Genomic DNA, 20,385 nt, shown 5'->3' with positions numbered 1-20,385 from the left:
TGTAAGCATAATTTAAAAACTTAGAACCAGATACGGGTTTTGATATTTCTTGCACTCTAATTATTCCAATTGTCTCAGAATAAACCCAACATTAATCCGAATTTGGTTGAATCATCTCGATCGACTCAGTTACACTACTTAGATGATCTAACTGCAGATCGGTTGATTCCGATTTTGAAAACAACGCATCTACTCTATGAAGCTCATCTATTCCTTTCTCTTTCTTGGTAGGCTTTTTCCACTTTTATCAACTGGGAGTAGATTTGTTCAAAACTTATGGCTGGAAAGCATCCATGAATGCTAAAATGGGTAGATAGATACGCTGGGTTAGGAAAATGGAGCTTCATCATTTCGCTTTCATTTCCAGTTTTGGATGACTAACAAGAAACTGAGAAGTGCACTATTGAACAGTAGTTAACAGTTACATTACGCAAAGCTAGCTAGCATACAATCTCTTCTACATTTTGTCAATATTATCAGGTGGTGGTGGTGATGGTGAGTTGCCATTCTATGACTTCATTGCACTGTGTACTCTTCCTTGTCTCCTTCACAAGTCAACAGTGAACACCATTGACAACCAAACAATCTCAATCTCAATCTCATATATACGTGTCTCCATTCAAAACATACAATTGTCTTTTGGCTCTTGGATCATGTAAGTCAAGCTTAAGATAAAGAAAAGAGAAGAAATCATATAGCGGTGAAGAGAAAAATTATTCCTAGATGTACTTTTGAGTGGAACCCATTTTTAAATACTGACAACCTGAATCAAAGTCAGAATTTTCTAGTGGATCTTGCATAGGCCGTATCACTATTATGTAGCTAATAAACTTGGATGCAAATCAATTAACATTCTACAATTAATTATCAACCTTCCCAATATTTACCAAAAAATATACAATTTGAAGATTAATTCCATTTTTAAGAATTAGGGTTTCTAATCTATATAGATTTGTAGTTAAAAATGAATTAAGTGAGTTAACCGTTAGTGAAGGAGGAACTACTTTCCCATCCTCCAATAATGCTCCACATGACCACACGTCTTTAGATAAGAGAGATTGACGCGCAATTGGTCCCTATTGGTCAATTAACCAAAATTAAGCATCTCTCTCACTCTCACTGTTGAGGATTTAATTATAAATAATAGTTTAGTGTTTAAGAAAGATTAGTGCACGCCAGAAATCAGAATCCCTTTTTTTGTGCTTGGGTGGTGGAGTACTTAGCCTTGGTTTTGAAGATTCAAGTTTGGCTTTTCTCATTACTTTCTTTTCAAATTATTCTTTTTCATTATTTTTAATTATTTCTCTTACTTGAATAAGATACAAGATCATGTTTGCACATGCAATGTCCACATTATACATATCAGATTTTCCTTAAATCCTTGCATTTCTCATCATTTAATTTAACCATCAAAACAGAAACAATTTACAAAAATTAAAAATAAGCAGCTATTCCTGCACAGAACACAGTAACCAGAAAAAAAGGATACTTTCTCTCTTACCGGTAACATATTTGTAAAGAAAAGGTAGAAGAAAAGCTTCTTCAGATACATCCCTTGAGAGTCTGAGAAATGATGCTCTCTAAAAGCGTTTGGAACAAAGGAATCATTCCTCACTTTGGTTATCATGAAAATAAATGGGTTTTATGGGTTTTTGTTTTTATTTTTAAATTGACCAAATTCTCATTACCTTCTTGACCGGGGTGGTCCAAATTCCATAAACCCAAAGCAAAAAAAAATCAGGCTTACGTAACATATTTACCAAAATAGGGTCCATTTGGACTCATTTTCAATGATTTAAACTATATATTTATCTTCTTATTAAAACGAAATAAATAAATAAAAACTTATATACCAACCTTAAAAGTCAGAGGTTTCAACAATATCAATGTAAAATACTACATTAACGAGGACCACATCTTGACATATGAGAGAAAAATATCAGTGTGAACCTCACAAAAGGAAAAGAATTCCTATTCTTCCAGTTGATCTTATTGAATGTAGATTTTCATGTCAATTCAAATTTGTCAAGCTTTCCTATCATATTACTTAATGGAAAAATTGTTGCTTTATTCAAACAATTGCTAAGAGGCCACAATAGAATGCAAGAACATGTAATAAGAGAATGCATTGAATCTTGATATTGTATGATTTTTCAATCTGGTATAAAATATCTTGATATGATTAGTTTATATTATTTATGATTAAGGGGTGGTTTACTATTAAAAAGAATAAAAAAAAAGGTAGAGATGGGGAAATAGCTTCCCTAATTTAAGGGTGCATGGGGGCAGTTGAAGGCATTGGATTAAGTGGAACTCAAGACCAATTGTTGAAATCAAAAGACTTGAATCAGAAGTGTAGTGTTTGTTTTTTAAACAATTAAAAGGGACCACCATTGATGTCTCGAAACTCTATTAGGTCTACACTCCTAGAGAAATTGGTCCCTAGCTCTTGCCCCCACTCTATCCTTTGCTTAGTTTCAATATTTTTTTTTCCTCTTAACCATACTTATTAAAATAAGGATGCACTATTAGTGTATATATATTTGTAACAAGCAAATACGTCATCATTCATTGCGACCCTTAAATGCTCACTAGTATACAGCTTTTAACGGCTACAAATGATAAAACTATGTCTCACGATATTACTTCTATATGCTAAGTATATATCCTTAATAGTTGGTTTCAAAGAATGACTTGTATGAAAATGTATTAATATTTAATGTTGTGAAGAAGGTTATTTATTTATTTTTTATTTTTTTTCGAAAGAACAAATATACTGACATATTAAATGTGATCTTCCTAACATCCTTATCCAAGGGAAAATATCTATAATCACATAAAAAAATAGCATGCAACTCATAAATAAAAGTCTCAAAAAGAGCTGGATGACTATAGAAATTAATCTAACTCAACCAAAGCATATTTGAGTTAAACGAAAATAAATAAAATAAACATTCTGGTGTATAAGTCAAATTGTGATAAGCATAAAAATTGGGTTAAGAATCTTGTTTTTATTTTGTTGGTATTAGTTTAATTGTAAATAAAAATTTATGTAGTCATTTTCCACATTAGCGTCTAGTCATGGACCACATTTCCTTTTGAAGAAAAACTTCTTCTTACTAAAAACATTGATATTCTTTTATTTATATTTATATATTATTTATTAAAATAACAAGAGAAATATAGAAAAAAAGTGGTGAAGGGAGAGAGTAAAAGGGTCCCCTCTCACTAACAATAATAACAAATAAATTAATAAAATCTATTTATTATTGGTGGGAGAATTAATTAATATAGACCACTTGGGTGTACTAGTCATAAGGATTGAGGCTGTTGAATTTTGTTTTTAAGATAATATAGTATCAATATTTATTTAAGTTTAATTTTAAAAAAGTATTTAAAACCTCTCTCACTCTCTCAAGTTTTTATTTTTATTATGAATTTGTATTTTTAAGACATTCAATCTAAAGAATCCTCGCTTTCCAATGTATGCAGTGTAATTTAAGTTACCTTACTTACTTTAGCCCACAGAAGTTGATAACTGATAATGATGTTAATGCATAAATATTAATTGCCCCTAATTGGATGTGTGCTAGAAAAGAGGTAAGTACCGGGTATTCGGGGATCTGACTGTACACCATGCACACGCACGCAGATGGGATGGCCCATGGGTTCTTGGGACATTTCCAACCCACACCTCTCTAGAGTCTCTACATACAAAGGTAATGACCAGCAAACACCACTCTACCTTACTCGTGTACTACAGAGTAGTGATCGATATAAATACGCCTCAATTCACCTTGTTTGTCATTTTGTTGCCATCTCTAGAATACTTGTATTGTAATTTGAAAAACATAATAATCCAATTAAGTGAGCATTTAAACATGATCGATGGACAAAAGCTAGATAACAAAGTTTCCTCTAAAAAGCGAAAAAGAAAATTGAATCAATATTCCTATATATGTCGGCTGATTTGACCATGCATATCTAGTCTTTTTACAAGTCTTGATTCTAACGTGATGAACAAGAGATTAGGTTAGGGTTAGCATGGATTAGACTGCTGATGTGTACGTAATTAGTTGGTTTCAATTAACTCTGCATCTCTTAGTCAACAACATTAATTTGATTACCTCATCTTTGTCTTAACTCTTAAGAGTCTAATCAGGTTTTGTTGCACGCTGATTTGCCTAATTACCCAACTTAATCATTGATGAATCCAAGGAAACGATTAAAAAAAAATTAAAAATAAATTTTTTACTGATTGTCTTAGTTTGACTCGGTCCACGGTGGCGTTGGAGTGTGATATGTGATATGATATGACTCCTCTCAGTAATATATTATTACGGAACCTCGCGAATCACGGAAACATGAAATTCGTTGGATCGATATTAAAAGGGGTATTCATGTCATTGCACGATAAAACTGCCACGTGCCCATGAGGGCCCACGAGGGAACGAACGAACGAACATTCTTCCCTTTTTTATTTTATTTTTCGTTAATAATAAAATATAATTTTTTTGAAAAATGAGAGAGTTACCGCTTACCGGGATAGGAAAGATATTGGAAAAGCGTAGTGGCTTTTTGGATCAGAAACTCGAATTTGAGTGGGGCCTCACGTGCAACGACACGTGGTTCACATTACCAAGCAAATGTCTTTCATTCATTTTTTTGGGGGTAAAAAATGTCTTTTAACTTTTTCAACGATTCAGATGATGAGATGAAAAAAAAAGATGATGAGATGAAATATTATTTAGATATTTTTCTCGAAATTAATATCTTTATATTTGAAGGTGGGACCATTATATATATATATATATCACAGGACCCATGGTACCCATGCTGTTTATTACCAACTGAACAATTTTTTCATAAAAATATTATAATTCTAATGAAGTAAAAATGTTGTCAAGCATATATAGAAAGAAACATTAATAATTAGTACAAAATCAGATTTCAACAATGTCATACGTGTTACAGTGTCAGCCATATTATCTTCTGTGATCATTCTAAGCGCGGAATGTCCAAAATACAAGGAGTTAGGTTTAGTCATTTTTTGTTCTAAGATTTCAACAAATATATTATAACTTATCTTAATCTCAAAAGTCTAAAAGCAAATAGTGGGATCAACATGAGAATGCTTCTTCTACTATTGCTTTTGTAATTTTTGACCATTAATTTGGTCGTTTCATCCTGATAGTTAAACTTTTTGACCTTTTCAAAACCAAATGTTAAGTCGGCAGTGTGTTTTAAATCCTAGGACCTATGTACAAGTGTAAAGTTACATAGAATCAATTAATGTTCTTCATTACATATTTATACAAAGAAAATCTGATTCATTGTATAAGATAGTCACCCCATCATTCTTAGAATCTAATTCACCGACCTGAAAGTTCAAATACCGTAAAAATTGACCAATTTTTTTTTTACCTTAGCAGTCACACTTGTGTGTTTTTTATGAATCACGTTTTAATAGCAATTATGATAAAGTTAAAACCACTTACTTTGGATAGAAGAGCATAATTCATATTGACTAACTTGGGTTTTCACCGTTTTAATCTATGAATGGAAAGTAAAATAAAATCCTTTTCATGTCTGCCAAAAAAAATATATAAACATCGTTAACAGAGATTAAAAACAACTTTTTCTGCTTCTCCTTTTTTGGCTCTTTGTTGGTTCTGTGATGGAATAATAGTTTTTGCTTTAATTGCATTCCTATTCCATAAATGGGTATAAATTTTGATCCCCTTTTCACAAAGCAGCACACCAGCATGGCACATGCCACGGCTCTGATTAATACTGTAAAAAAAAAGGCACCCATTGGTTCATCATAAAGGATCCTATGCATGTTGTCGGTCTTTGATCATAACTCACTATATTACCTATTTTTGATTATGTATGTGATGAGGATAAATTAGTATCGAGCTGGGTTTAACCACGGTCGGATCAAAGGCTTCGGTCGAAAATAGGGGAATCCTTCTTAGTACCGGTCGGATGGTCGGACCTATTAGTTATGTAATGGTAAAGGAACTTTGTGATTATTGAGATAAACGTGGTACCGAAAATTTTGAGATATGTAATTGAGTCATAACTACTAACTACCACTAATGCAAAGTGAAGGATCATGCCAAGAAAGGTAACTAACTACCTTCATCTCCGAAAAAAGAGTAAAACCATAAAATCGAACGACCATCAGAATGAAGCTCAAACGAATTCAACGGTCGGAAATCAAAAGTAAAATCTATATAAACAAAAGAATGAGGTACAATAACGATACCTGAATCATTTCCTTCCATTCTATATTAAATTCCAACTCTGCAGCACATCAGGGCTTTGTGATCAGTTCCATTACTAATTTAGGTTTCAGAGGTGGCCCCCGATCCCACAGTCGAACCACATCTAACACTGTTTTGCAAATCAAGTCCCAAGTATCTAAAGGCTTAGCAGATTTTATTTTCACTAAAAAGTGTTTGATCTTTATCACTAAAGCAACTTGAACTTGTGGTGCAATAGAAACCAAGGTTTGACCCGTCTATTAATGTGAGCTATGAGCTGAGGTGGTGGAAGGATGAAAAAGCATGAGCCCAACATGGTTGACTAGTTTTCTGGTTTTGGGGTCGAATCTAAGGTTTAAGATATTATAATAACACAAACAATGTGAACGAAATTTTGAATTGATCTGATTTTTTTGGAGAAATTTGAAACTAAAGTTGGATCTCATCTTGGGCGTGCAGTGCGTTTTTAAAATATAAACTGGAAACTTGAACTATAACAGTATTTAGCCTGAAAACTCAAAAACATGGTGTCCTTGTCTATCTCTATTCCTTGTAATGGTAATTGGTAGTGGAAAAGGGAATTTCGTGGTAGTCATATCACCATTTTTGAAGAAGAGTTTCCATTATTGCAACCTTTTTGTTACGTTTCTAACTTGGCATTCTATCAATTGATTTGATTCCAGGTTTGAAACGTTCCTTTTTGTGGGCTTTCCCTGTATCTCACGCGGTAGTCGCCAACAAATCTTTCTACCAAAGTTGCTATTTCAAACCAATTGGCTCAACCAGTTTTCAACATTTCAATGCAAGGGATTGGACCATTAATAAAGTCGCATTTGAGGATTCATTATGAGATTACATCATTGTTAGTTTGCTACTGTTAGGTTTGGGTGTCTTGTATTATGTGGGCCCATATAATTATGGTTTTTGTTGTATTTATAATTGAAACAGGGTTTGAGTCAATTACTATTACTGAGTTAAACTTGTAATTACATTGGGATTAGGATTATATGTTTTTCTATAAATAGTCTATGTGGGATAATCTATAAACATCAATTTCTGTAAGAGATTGGGGAATCAATCCCTGTAGGGGATTGGGGTACCCATCTGATAAGGATGGAGGAACAAACAAAGGGTAGCACTTTGTGGGTATGAGAGTAGTGTGAGGTTTCCTGGAAATAGTGAAACTATTTTTCTCTCTGATGGACGTAGGCATGATTTTGCTGAACCATGTTAAATTTCCCTTGTGTGCTTTGCTTATGTTTTCTCTGTTCATGGTTTTGCATCCATTATTCCCTAACGGCTAAGCCTCTAAGTTAAAATATTCATGATTTTCATCCAAATTTATTGTCTTCCTTTACGTACTATAATTATTCATTCCATATGATCCGATCCTATCATTTGTTAGTAAATAAAGAACATCTCACAACTAAATTTGTCGATACGAGTAATTTGGCCTAATATTATTAGTCCATGAAACTAAATGTTGAGGTTATAAAAAGTAAAAACTACCTAATATCGAGTCTTGGTGGGAAGGAGAATTAGTGAGTCATAAGGAGGGAAGGAGAATTTTAGTTAGCCATAAAAAGGGCAATGAATTTAATTACAAATTAAAGCTTCAACTCCAGCTTGAAATTATTGAATACAAACCGGCCTATATATCTGCCATCCAATCCCTTTAAGGCAGTCTTATCAATTAGCACCTAACCTACCAATACCATGCAGATTTTATTAGTCACAAATTAAGTAGGGCCAAGAAATCTTGATTTTAATTTTTAATTTTTAATTGTCACTATTTGCTGAAAATTTTCCCTGTTATATGTCGAAGGTTCACCGTGATGTCGTTTATTCGTCATTATATTTAAAAATATATATATATTGGAAAAAAATAAGCAAAAAATCAGGACCAGAGAATAAGAATATTCCTGCAAGACATGACACTTGACACAGCACCTGAGAAATTGCAATTTGCAACTGCTCACTGCTCAGATCGATATTCACAATAATCATTGATGCCACCTGGCTATTGTTGAACCAGGTTGGGTTCAACCTCGAACTACAGATCGAACCGGGACGAACAATTAAAGCCTTCCGTATAGACTGTCGGAACCGTATTGTCACGAATCAAATCAATGAATTGAAACCCTTCTGATATAACGTTTCAAAATCGCAAAAATTGACTTTGACTCGGTTAGGTCGCTCGGCCCATAGCTCGGTCGCGTTTGTGTCTTTCTCTCTCATAGCCCCACCCCACCCCCACGGCCCCACCCAACGGAGGAGTTGACAGTGTAGAGTAACGGAGGAAGGGAGGGAGGCGTGAGGAAAACGGAGACCTCACTTTTCTCATTAAAGGGGCCGTTTCCACTTTGACACGTGCCGAAACTTCAGTTAGCAGTTTCGAGGTCGACCCGCCGACCGTGACCTGAAACTGCGACTGCAGGCGAACCCCCATTGGGCCTTACTGGGCCCCACTTCCTCTCTTTGAACAAACCCAAAGAAGCGAGCGAGCGAGAGAGAGAGAGCGCAGACTAGACTGAGCTGTGTGTGTGTGTGTGTGTCTCTCTCTCTCTCTCTCTCTCTCTGTGGGTGGGAAACTCATAGATAGATAGAGAGAGAGAGAGAGAAAGAGAAGAGGTGGAATAAGAAAGATATAAAGAGGCCCAAGTAGGGTAGCATCTGAAGGCCCAACCTGTGTAGGTTCTCAGGTTTCGGGTGTGTTGCAGAGGGAATCGGATGAACGACAAAAGCACGAACAGGAAGAAACAGAGATGAGGGAGTGAGTGCGATATCATCATCATCATAATCAAATTTCTTCTGTCTGTCAACTCAGGTACTCTCTTCTTCCAATCCCCAAACCCCAAACCTTCTACTTCTTTACATCCGTCTTCTTCTTTTTTTTTTTTTTTCTTTCTTTCTTTCCTCCCTCCCTCCCTCCCTGCTTTCTTTCTTAGTGGCTTGAGATCTCCATTTCTCTCCATAAATGCATTAGAGAACTGGCTAATTACCAATCCAAAAATGGAGCTTTTGCTTTTCAACCAGAGAATTTTTATTTTTATTTTTGATTACAGGATCTTCCCCGGATAACCGAGATTTCTCTTAGCCTTCTGCTAATGACTGGGAGACTTTTCCTCGTAGTTTAGTGGTTTCTTTGTCTGTTCCGGGCTTTTTCGTTTTGCTTTTGTCTGCTTGATGAATTTGTTGCGCCATTAACCTGTAAATCAGGTACTTATATATGTATTGTTTTCTTTTTGTTAACCTTTATCTGAATAGGTGCTCTTGGATTCGGATCGATGAAGGATGGGAAGGGTGTAAAGATTGAATCTTTTTTGTGAAGTTTCTCCATTGGATTTCTCCCTCCGTTTCCTTCAATTCTGGAAATCGATGTACAGTTAGGGCTTCTTGATCTTCGGCTACTTGAAAGATCGCATATTTCCTATCCGAAATTGGTTATTTTTGTTTCTATTTATTGTTTATATATATTCCGGATGTAACTGTAACTCAAGCGTTAGGGTTCTATTCTTGACTGATTCGTTTAATTTGGTTTTGGTGCGGGAAAAAACAAAAAAAGAGGCATTTTTGCTGGTCGGAGTTGAAATTCTGCCGCTTTCCCCGGTTGAATTCCGGAGATATGTTGGAGGATCGTTCTTGTTTGATTTCGAGGGGCTTTTCTAGTTCCTGTGAGCAAGAGAGTAGTAACTGGGTTTTCATGCCTTGCCGTCTCATCGAGGTCTCTAATGGCAAGCGTCATTTAGAAGGCGAAGACGAAGAACAACCTCGGCAGAGAAAGTTATCAAAGTCGTCTCAAAATTCGGCCCATCAGCCCTCTGTCTCTGCGGACCAATTCGATTCTAACCACTGTCGTGGGGATCAATCGTATTTAAATTCCTTCGCGGAGCCCATTTGCCAGGACATCTCAGAGAACGGCTCCTCATCCTGCTCCTCTGACATGCGTCAAAGAGAGGTAATGTCGAAAAACCTCCATGATATCTCCGGCTCTCTTGCAGACAATTTCAATGCTCTCTCATACCCTGGTGAAGATCAATCTGGTAGCAGGCGACATAATGGAGGGGATGAATCAGATTCGGATTCCCTTATACAACCCATTGGCCGGGACATCTCGATTCATTGTCTCCTTCGTTGTTCAAGGTCTGATTATGGTTCACTGGCCTCACTGAATCAGAGTTTCCGTCATCTGATTCGAACTGGTGAGCTTTACAAGCTAAGGAGAATGAAGGGCGTGATCGAGCACTGGGTTTACTTCTCTTGTCACCTACTCGAATGGGAGGCATTTGATCCCATTCGTCGTCGATGGATGCATTTACCAAGGATGCCTGCAAATGAGTGTTTCATGTGCGCTGACAAGGAATCCCTGGCTGTGGGTACTGAGCTTCTTGTATTCGGAAAGGAGGTAACGTCTCAAGTCATTTACAGATACAGTATATTAACAAATTCATGGTCTACCGGCCTGAAGATGAACGCGCCCAGGTGTTTGTTTGGGTCTGCAAGCCTTGGGGAGATTGCGATTCTGGCTGGAGGTTCTGAATCGCAGGGAAAAGTGTTGAGTTCGGCAGAGCTTTATAATTCGGAGACTGGAACTTGGGAAACTCTCCCAAGCATGAAGAGGGCTAGAAGAATGTGTTCTGGGGTTTTCATGGATGGGAAATTCTATGTAATTGGAGGAATAAGCGACGAGTCAGAGGCACTGTCGAGCGGAGAAGAATACGATCTGAAGAGTAGAAGTTGGCGTGAAATCCCAAACATGTATCCCATACAGAACGGGGCAAATGGAGGAACTGCACCTCCTCTGGTTGCAGTTGTACAGAATGAACTGTACGCAGCTGATTGTGCAGAGAACGAAGTGAAGAAATACATAAAGGAGAGTAACTCGTGGGTCACCGTCGGGAGATTGCCTGAGAGAGCAGTTTCAATGAATGGCTGGGGGCTTGCATTTAGGGCATGTGGTAGCCAGCTTATTGTTATTGGTGGGCCAAGAGCCTTGGCCGGTGGGATAGTTGAGCTCAATTCATGGTCACCCAGTGAGGGCCCACCTCAGTGGGACTTACTCGCCAGCAAGCATTCACCCAACTTTGTTTATAACTGTGCTGTCATGGGTTGCTAATGGCTAATGGCTAATGGCTAATGGCTAATGGCTAATGTCTTGGGTTAACAGTTAAGACCAACTATTCCCACATTCTATTTCTATCTGTGGAAGATGGGATGGGATGCTCAAGTTCAAGGCTGGTGGTCTCCAAAGGGAATTCTCTGCTGCTTCTGCTTCTAGCCTTCTGCTGCTGCTCTGTTTTCCTCTGATTTTTTTTTCCTTTTTTCTTCCCTGGGAAATTTCAGGTTTTTTACTAGAGATTCATAGAATGGTTTTCCTGCAAGGAGTTCTTGACCTTTTTCTTCAAATTAGCCTTCTATTTTTATTCTTAGTTCACTTCCACCTATTTAATGAAAAGATCCTATACACATACACAGATACACTGATAGGTAGGTAGGTTGTCAAGAATGCCAGTACATTTTCGGGTGTGTGGAAATGCTGGGAAACTTTATTAGTTCTCCCTTTTATGAAAGATAAAAGAGATTCTGGGGAAAAGACAACTCCCCAGAAGTCCTGATGAAAGATAATATTTATGTTTGTTGAGCATTACAGAGATAAAAGAAGTTCATTAATCTCATAGTATCCGTATCTTCTAAATGACCGACTGCATATGGCATATGGCATATGGCATATGGCATATGGTGGTGGGCGGCTAATATGGAAGAAGATATCCAGATCACCAATTCTTGGGGGACCATCTGGTTTGGCTACTTTTACTGTTCCTTTGTTTTCTTTCCCTTCCTCCTCGAGTAAACAGAATTGCAAAGCTTGAGAAAATGGCTCCAACTTCTATGATCATAGGACCACAGTAGTAAGTAGTTAATTCTCTAAAAACTTGAACAATAAAGTTGAGAAAACAGAGAATTTGAGTTGGGGAACTCATGATGCGAAATTGGGTTCAGTACTTGCTTGCTTGGGACTCTTTTGACTCCCCGGTAAACTCGAGGGAGTCAACCTTGGAATCATCCATCCATCCATCCATCCACTCTGTGAATTATGACGCCATTGCTGGTTGCTCTTGTTAACCTTTCTGTTTCATTCCTGAGGAGGAGAGCTTCTTCAGCTTCTTGCTTTTTCACTCTCTCAGTTCACTTGTTTGTCGGTGGCTCGTGGCTCCCTTCCCTTCAACAAACTAATTGCTCTCTGTATTTATTATTGGTTTATACAAAACATTGAATCCTTCTCTTCAGTATAAGTGAATGGCGGGTGGGACTTGCTAGTATAGTAACAAGTGAGGGTAAAGTCTGGTCCGGTTTTGATGATTCTTACATCTGACCAACCGGTTCATTGGGTTCAAAATCGATGGGAATGGGACCTACGTGACTGCTGTGCCTGTGTGTACCAGCCGATTTCTTACGGCTTATGGGTCCTAGCTGTTCTTGTACCATTCCATTGCATTGATCCATGTGGACAGTCCATTTCCAGGACATTTTTCTATTCCTGTACTCGTCGTCAACATGATTAGAAGTTAGAAGTCAAGTAGCTCAACCCTCAGTCAGTCCCTCACCTGTGTTCCTCAACCCCACAAATCTGTGATGGCACACACACCACGCCGTCCGCGCCAGCCCGAAACCATCCACCCCTCCCCCCCCCCCTGCTCCTGTCCTGTCGTGGGGGGCGGCCGCCTCCTGGTGTTGCGCCCTGGGCTCCCGTCTTGCCCTTGCCTGCTGGCCGTCTGGCTCTGCCGGGCTTTCCGTGTTGTCCGTCTTCGTTTCGGTCTTCGCTGTTGCATTGCTGGGGTTTGGTAGGGTCTCTCTCCCCCTGGCCTTTGTGGGGGCCATGACTTTGTGAAACCAATCAATCCTTAAAGACTTTGTAAAACCAATATATATCCTTGACGTGTGATTATTAGTGTAAATTAAGAGCTAGCTAGCTAGCAGTGACACATATATATAAAACAGAATAAAGTGCCAAATATCCAGTTCGCTTTTCTGTGGTGCTGTGCATTAAAATCTCAACTTGACTACTGGGGATTTTCTTTCCTCTTTGCATGGTATGCTTTGATGCCACCATTGATCTCAATTCTCACACACACAGTGACACAGTGACACAGTGACACAGAGACCATCGAGATATCGATAACAAGGAATATTAATACTTGTATGATATTCCATGCATTAATATCCGGCCTTTCCTAGGTGGGTATGGCTTTATATAACCTTTTGGACCACTGATCATCTTTTCCTCCAATGAATTTGAAGTCACTCCTTCCTGTTCATGAATGGTGAGTGAGGAATAGTGAATGAGTGGTGAGTTCACACACGGTAGTACGTACTCTTATGCTAGAGCTAGCCAAGACAAGAATTAAACAGAACCATTTTTAAGAATCTAACTCTTAAAGTGGACACAGAAGTTGACATGAACGGTGGAGAGACTTCAAATCAAGTAATTATTCGATTCCTAACTCTCCAATGATCACATCTAGCTAGCTAGGGGCTTTGTCTTTGTGGGATTCCATTTTGCTATTCTCTCTTCTTTTTTGTTTTGATTTCATTTCATCTTCCACCAATGCCTTGATCATAGCGTACGAGGAGGAGGAGGATACAGACTTAGAGGCCGACCATTTAATAAGCACATGAGAAAAAGGAAAAGGAAAAGGAAAATTATATATACTCAGTCTTCAGTAGATCCAAAACCCAAAACCCAAATCCCAAATTTGATGGTTTCTATTGCTGGAGCTTTAGCAGAAACAAATTAACCACCATTTTCGTACTCTGTGATTGGCCCACTCATGAGCCCCTGACAATGGAACCATTCTTCCTCTGGTGCAAGATGCTTCAGTTTGGCTTTTGAGCCAACACACTAGCACACTTTCTGGTGGGGAGAGGGGAGAATTTTATATTTCCATTTCAGGATATTAAGGCCACGCTAGCACAATCAACGTTCATTAATCTATGGAGACCATTGGTACAAATCCATGCAGACAAATAGTTAATGGTCTCAATGGTCAAGAGATTCTTCCTCCATCATGGGTGTAAAATAATTTGATACCTTCAAAGAAAGATGGCATATATGAGGGTTAGTAGGATGGTTAAGAATCTCATCTTTAGTGGAAAGATGCGGGTGCAAATTCTACCTCTCTGCCAACAACAATAATAAATAATTTGTAGAATCAACAAGCAATAATAATGAGACAAATGTCACGACAGTCTATGGGTCGAGTTTCGTTAGTCTGCACTAAAAGATAATATATTTGGACATTCATAAATAGAGGAGGGAAATTAAAGATCGCATTCATCCATCATAAAATCCTAAGAAATTTATTTATTAATTTGAATGCTAGCTCTTCTTTTTCTAAGATGCAAAATAAGGAATCTCCTGGATTTCCACTACCTGGATTTCCCGGCTTTGTAGCTCGGATATACTACTTTGTTTCGTGATGAAATGTGGTTTACCAAACAAAAAAAAAAATAAGGAATCTCATTCATGTTAGGAATAACATTGACGGAGTCAAATACTGATATTTCATAGATGGAAAGAGAACTAGAGAAAAATTTAAAAAAATTAAGGGAGCTAAATGCTGATGTATATATTTCACACATAGATAGAATACTAGAGGGAAATTCTCAAAATATTGGGTGGGGAGGGAAATTTTTCAGAAAATGGAAAGTCTATGGCGGCATGGACCTCAGATAATTCAGCCCCTGCTTATATAGTACAACTGTACAAGAAAATAAAGATGTCTAAAATAAATACTCAACAATCAAATTTTGAATAGAGTAGGCCAAGTTGAAAAAACACATCATTTTATTGTCACAATTAAAATACGAAAGAATGAGAAATTTTGATTCTTGTATAAGAAGATTCATATAATCAAATGAAAAAAAAGAAAAAGAAAATAACCTACTATAAAACTCGTACACTGCAATCATGTTTTATTGACTTCTATTAAATTTGAAATTTTAAGTGATTTTTGGTATCTTTGTAATATTATATCTCTATATTTAAAGGGATTGACAAAGAAATGCCTAAAAAATATCTCAATTTTTTTTTTTTGCATGAGTTGCTTATTTATTTATTTCTGGTGGGGTCAGCATCATACATTGATCTTCAAATAAACCATGTTGCATGAGGCATAATGAATCCGATGACCTCTTTTGGGCTTTGAAATTATTTGCTATTCAACCAATAGAGAATAATAATCTGAGTCAATAAAGCTCATTGCTATACCATCCACCCCCACAAACTGCTTCATCAATGTATGAGAATCTTATTTGAAATTATTGGTAATGCCCACTACTTGTGGTCCTCTGATTTTAAAGTCCAACATCATATATGCATCATTTTGAAGTTGAAACTTAGAACAGAAATTTCAAATCACTCCAAAAATCAAACCCAAAGATACTTAAAAGGAAGTTTTTTTGTTCTTTCAGAAACTCTATACATACACACCATGTGAAAGGCCATTTTGGATCCCATACCCACATGAGTTGTTATGCTTACACTCCTAAATCATATAATTTGGTGACCTCCACACATGCCCATATGTTCTTGGGCAAGCAAAAATAAATCTAAGACCCACCCATGTGTTGTTTCATGCACTTTGTTAGGGTTTTTGGTTTATTTAACACGAAACCCGTTACCTCAATCATCATTCTAATTTATATATCACTATCTTTCACCTAATATCTAAATAGTTAGATGCATTAATTCTTCAACCAAATCAATATTAAAAATGTTTTTTAATCAGACGTAATGTCTCACGTAGAGCTAGACCCAATTAGGTCTTAATTAAATAGCAATTAGTCTTGTTTAACATCAAGACATCTTGATAAGAACAATCAATATTCTAATTTGAAAGAGTCTTAAGAAACTTAAACTTTGTTTCTACTGTTGGTAGGCGTGAATTTCATGTCTTCTCGAATATATAAAGTCAAAAAGGATCTCTCGGATAAATTAAAGTAAACCTCTAAAACACCAACACCAAAGGCATTTTTTCCATTTACACAAAAGAAAAGGTAGATTCACAACTACATTTGTCCAAGTCCTATGTAGACTTTTTTTCTCAAAATAATGACTTACTATTCCACATTATATTTTTCGTCCTTGCTTGTAGTGCTAATCTAACTTTTAATCAATTTTTTTTATTTAATTAAACAAATGATTAAACAACTTTGCTTAAAATCCAGCCATCCAACAATGAAAGCATGAATGAAGAAGCTTGCACGTATATATCTTGTCATCGAATCTAATCAAAGAAATCGACAATTAACTTTTATGTAAGGAGGATAACTATTTTATACACACGGGGCCTCAAGGACATTCAAATTTAGTTGGCCTTTGTCGATTAAGCCAGTCTCGACCGGTAAGGTGACATGTTGATTAGGTTCGAGGAATATTACATATATCACATGTAGCCTCAAACAAATGACTTCTTTACCAAGAAGTAACGTTTTATTACCGATTGAGCAACCCTTCAAAGATTAAGGGAGACGAAACCATGGGTCAACCATCTCTAGTGTGCCCGTTTCAGGGGGAGGCACCGGTCCTAGCGGAATGGAAGGGTCAATACGTCTTTTGGCTTTAATTAATTAATTAAAACTCAGCTAACTTGCCAAGTCAGGCTCTTAAGCCCATCATTAATTAGTCTCTAATTAAGTGTGGTCTAATCTAGGACTCAGGTTTGTCTTGGCTGCTCCTCACCTTCTGCGTCATCTCGCACACACATGTGTGTGTGTTTTTTTATTTATTTATTTATTTTATAAATGATACATCCTTTCTAAAATTAAAAGTCAGGTCATTCGCACGTGTGAATTAGATTCGAGAAATTTGTATGCGATTGATCGGATCAGTCTTGGTCTGTATTAAAGCTGGTCCACATTGAAACTCATAAAGAATAAAAAAAGAAGAAAACAAAATTGGAAAACATTTTATCCCTGTTGGGACCAGATTTGATCCCTTCGCATGAACCGTGGACTATTCCATTGGCTGGCTCGAGAATCTGTTTTCAAAGAAAAAGTGAGTGTAGGTCAACTCAGAAGTCGGTCAACCATCTTCGAAGAATAAGTCAAATTCAAGAACAATATTGTCTCGCGAATAAGGACATAGTAGCAAATGCTCTATGACTAAATACGCATTACTAGATATTGGGGTAAGTGAGGGATGTTTATAGACTTGTAGTTGAACCGGATTTCTCTAGGTGGTTGGATTGTCCAGCATGTCTTGGATTTTCTCTAAGTACAACATGTTGCTCTTAGGTATATGATCGTTCTAATGAGTCTATGACCAACACTGGCATAGTAGTAAAGGTTGATGTTGAGAAATCCTAACTTGATCGCCTGACTAGGTTCAACGGATATCTTAACATATACAAAATGTTAGGTCTCGAGACAAGTACATTACAATCAACTTACCTTGTTCATCCCGAAGGTCAATTTTGTCTCGTCTTTGGTTCACTAACCGGAGCGAGTCTTCTTACGTCTCACTAACCGGAGCCCCAGAGTCTGAACCTCAATAGAGCCGGTCTGGTTCACCCCAGACCTGGTCCCGGTTCTGCTCTGTCTCGGCCCCAAATCTGAACCTCAATAGAGCCGGTCTCGTTCACACACACACATATATATATATATATATGAAAAGTTGCTTTGAAAGAGTAGAATTTAATCTGGGATCGATGCCCATATTCTATCAATAATTGAATCAGATTGGGTGTAGGCCAACCAGCTGTTAAATCAGATATTTGGGCTGATAAGTGTCGTTGACGGTTTGGTTGGAAAATTGCTGAATTAGAATGTAAGCATCACAAAAATGTGAAAGATAAGCAGCGTTGTGGAAGAAATTATCAAAATCAAGATACCTTTTAACCATACATAGAAACAGAAACACATCCACCACAATTTCACACTACTTTTATTGTAATCAACAACTTCACATCACATGAAATGCGATATGAAACCAAACTGAAATGAAATGAAACGAAATGAAAATCTAAATCTCTGGAGCTAACCTTTTCAGACTTTTAGTAATATATATATATTGAATTCTGGGTAAGGATTGAATTGAAGCAAGAAGAAAAGAAGGAAAGGCGACCTAACCAATCAAGTCTGAGCGTTGTGATTGTCCACACGATATCAGATATCCATCCTCTGGATGTAAAACCAGTTCCAGTCAATGTCATCATCAATTAATATATTATTATTATTATTATTATTAATAATATTAATTAGGAACCAAATTAAGAAGCCAACCCATGTTGATCTCTTATCTCCTTCTAGGCATAAAACATGTCATAAGTCTTGATTCTGGACAAACAACACCCACCCTTCCTTCTCGCTGCTCACCTCAATTTCCACATCTGAAACAGATAGCCCACTTGTGCTCACCATTATCACCTTCCGTCACATCTTCCTGTGCTAGCTACCCTTTCCTAACCCAGTAATCTTCATTCCCCAACCCTCACCTTCCAAAACACTTCATATCTCTCTCACCTTCTTTCCTTTTCCTTTTCCTTTTAATTAACAATCACACTAATGCTTTTCTTAATTGGAAAATTTCCCCCCTCTTCTTTCTCCCCTTTCTCTCTGAATTTGTTTAGTTATTTTGGTTTTGACCTGCGTCTCTCCTTCAACTTCAACCACTATATATAACCCTTTCTCACCTGTTCTCTTCCAGCATCATCTCTTTCCCACTCCATATTCCATACAGAACAAACACCATCATCACCTCACACTTACTTTTTTATCCTTCCATTATTTAAGCTCCCCACCCACTCTCTCTCTCTTTCTGTGTTTCTGCATCTACCTCTGGTATCTACAATGACAGAAACAGAGAACCCATTGAAACGTTTAAGGGAAGATACCCAAGTAGAAGAGGAAGAAGAAAAGAAGCGCCAAAGACCATACCATGACTTACTGTCTATTCTGGAAGATGAGGAAGAGGAGCCTCACCAAGATGATCTCTCTTCTCTCATCACAACCCTCCAGCAAGAGCTCTCCTCTTCAGAACCTTACTACCCTTCTTCTCTACCTCAAACTACTACTGCTACTCCCTTGGAAACAGGTCCTATGGAACCCCCAACCACCACTGCTAATATTGAAGACACCAGCTCCTTGTCTCCACTGGTAATCAAAGAGGAAGGAGAACAGAAAGGGAGTACTATTATAAGACATCTTCTTGAAGCATCTGATGATGAGCTTGGGATTCCAAAGGCCAACCAGATGAGATTGCAAACGACCTTTAAAGATGAAGACATCATCCATGGTGCAGAAATATATTCTGGTGGCAGCAATAATATTGGGGAAAGCAATACTGCCATCTCTTTGTTTGATTTCCCTGATGGGTTCTGGGATTTCGAAGATTTCGACCATCAAAGTGCCCAATACTGTACTCTTTCCCAGTCCGACTTCTTCATGTAGTATATTTATATACCTTGTTCTTCTCTCTATCTGTACCCCTCTGGTTAGTGAATTTGGTGCAGAAACAAGAAGATGAAAGAAGGGCAGGGATAAAGAAAGAAAATACAGAACTGGGTAGCTGAATTTTAGTGAAAGTTTCCATTTTTTGTATTGGGGATGAGTTTACATATGAAATTAAAATTGAGCTTTCCCCTTATTTTCCATCTTTATGTGTGTATATTCCCTCATTAGCCTCTGCTAATCCTGTGCTTGCCCTGCACAAAGTGTTAGCCTAAATCAGCACTTGCTAGAGTCTTTTTTCTTCCTTACTTATGGTAAGACATCCTTACCTCCCTTGGTTTGATCAAGAGATCAAGAGAGACGCAAGAATATAATTATACTATAAGCCATAAATTCAAGCTTGAAAAAAAAAAACCTACATCAGCCAATTATTTATATAAGGTTGGGCTGGGAGGTGAGATAGCCAGTGCTTCTTCCTAACTGATATATTTCTCTTCCCTAATCAAGTGAATGAATGAAATAAACATCGGTGAGCAAGTATAAGTCATCTTAAACTATTTATTAAAAAGAAAAAAAAATCCATCAGTAATAAAATATAAACCTTTCTCAATGTTCTTTTTAAATAATTATCTATATTTTAAAGATACAATAATAAAGTGATAAACTA

At 37.1% G+C, this 20,385-nt stretch overlaps 1 pseudogene across 1 annotated transcript; it reads left to right on the top strand.

The window, feature by feature from the left end:
• Nucleotides 1-8,859: 8,859 nt before the first annotated feature.
• LOC149020334 (F-box/kelch-repeat protein SKIP11 pseudogene) lies at nucleotides 8,860-12,074 on the top strand (annotated as a pseudogene). Its single transcript, XR_016172186.1, has 3 exons — nucleotides 8,860-9,096; nucleotides 9,537-9,654; nucleotides 9,835-12,074. The product of XR_016172186.1 is annotated as an F-box/kelch-repeat protein SKIP11 pseudogene (transcript).
• Nucleotides 12,075-20,385: the final 8,311 nt, after the last annotated feature.

This window comes from Hakea prostrata, chromosome 3 (assembly GCF_041222555.1).
Source record: "Hakea prostrata isolate BN-2017 chromosome 3, UWA_Hpros_2, whole genome shotgun sequence".
NCBI classification, from domain to species: domain Eukaryota; kingdom Viridiplantae; phylum Streptophyta; class Magnoliopsida; order Proteales; family Proteaceae; genus Hakea; species Hakea prostrata.
This window is presented reverse-complemented; position numbering and strand designations above follow the sequence as displayed.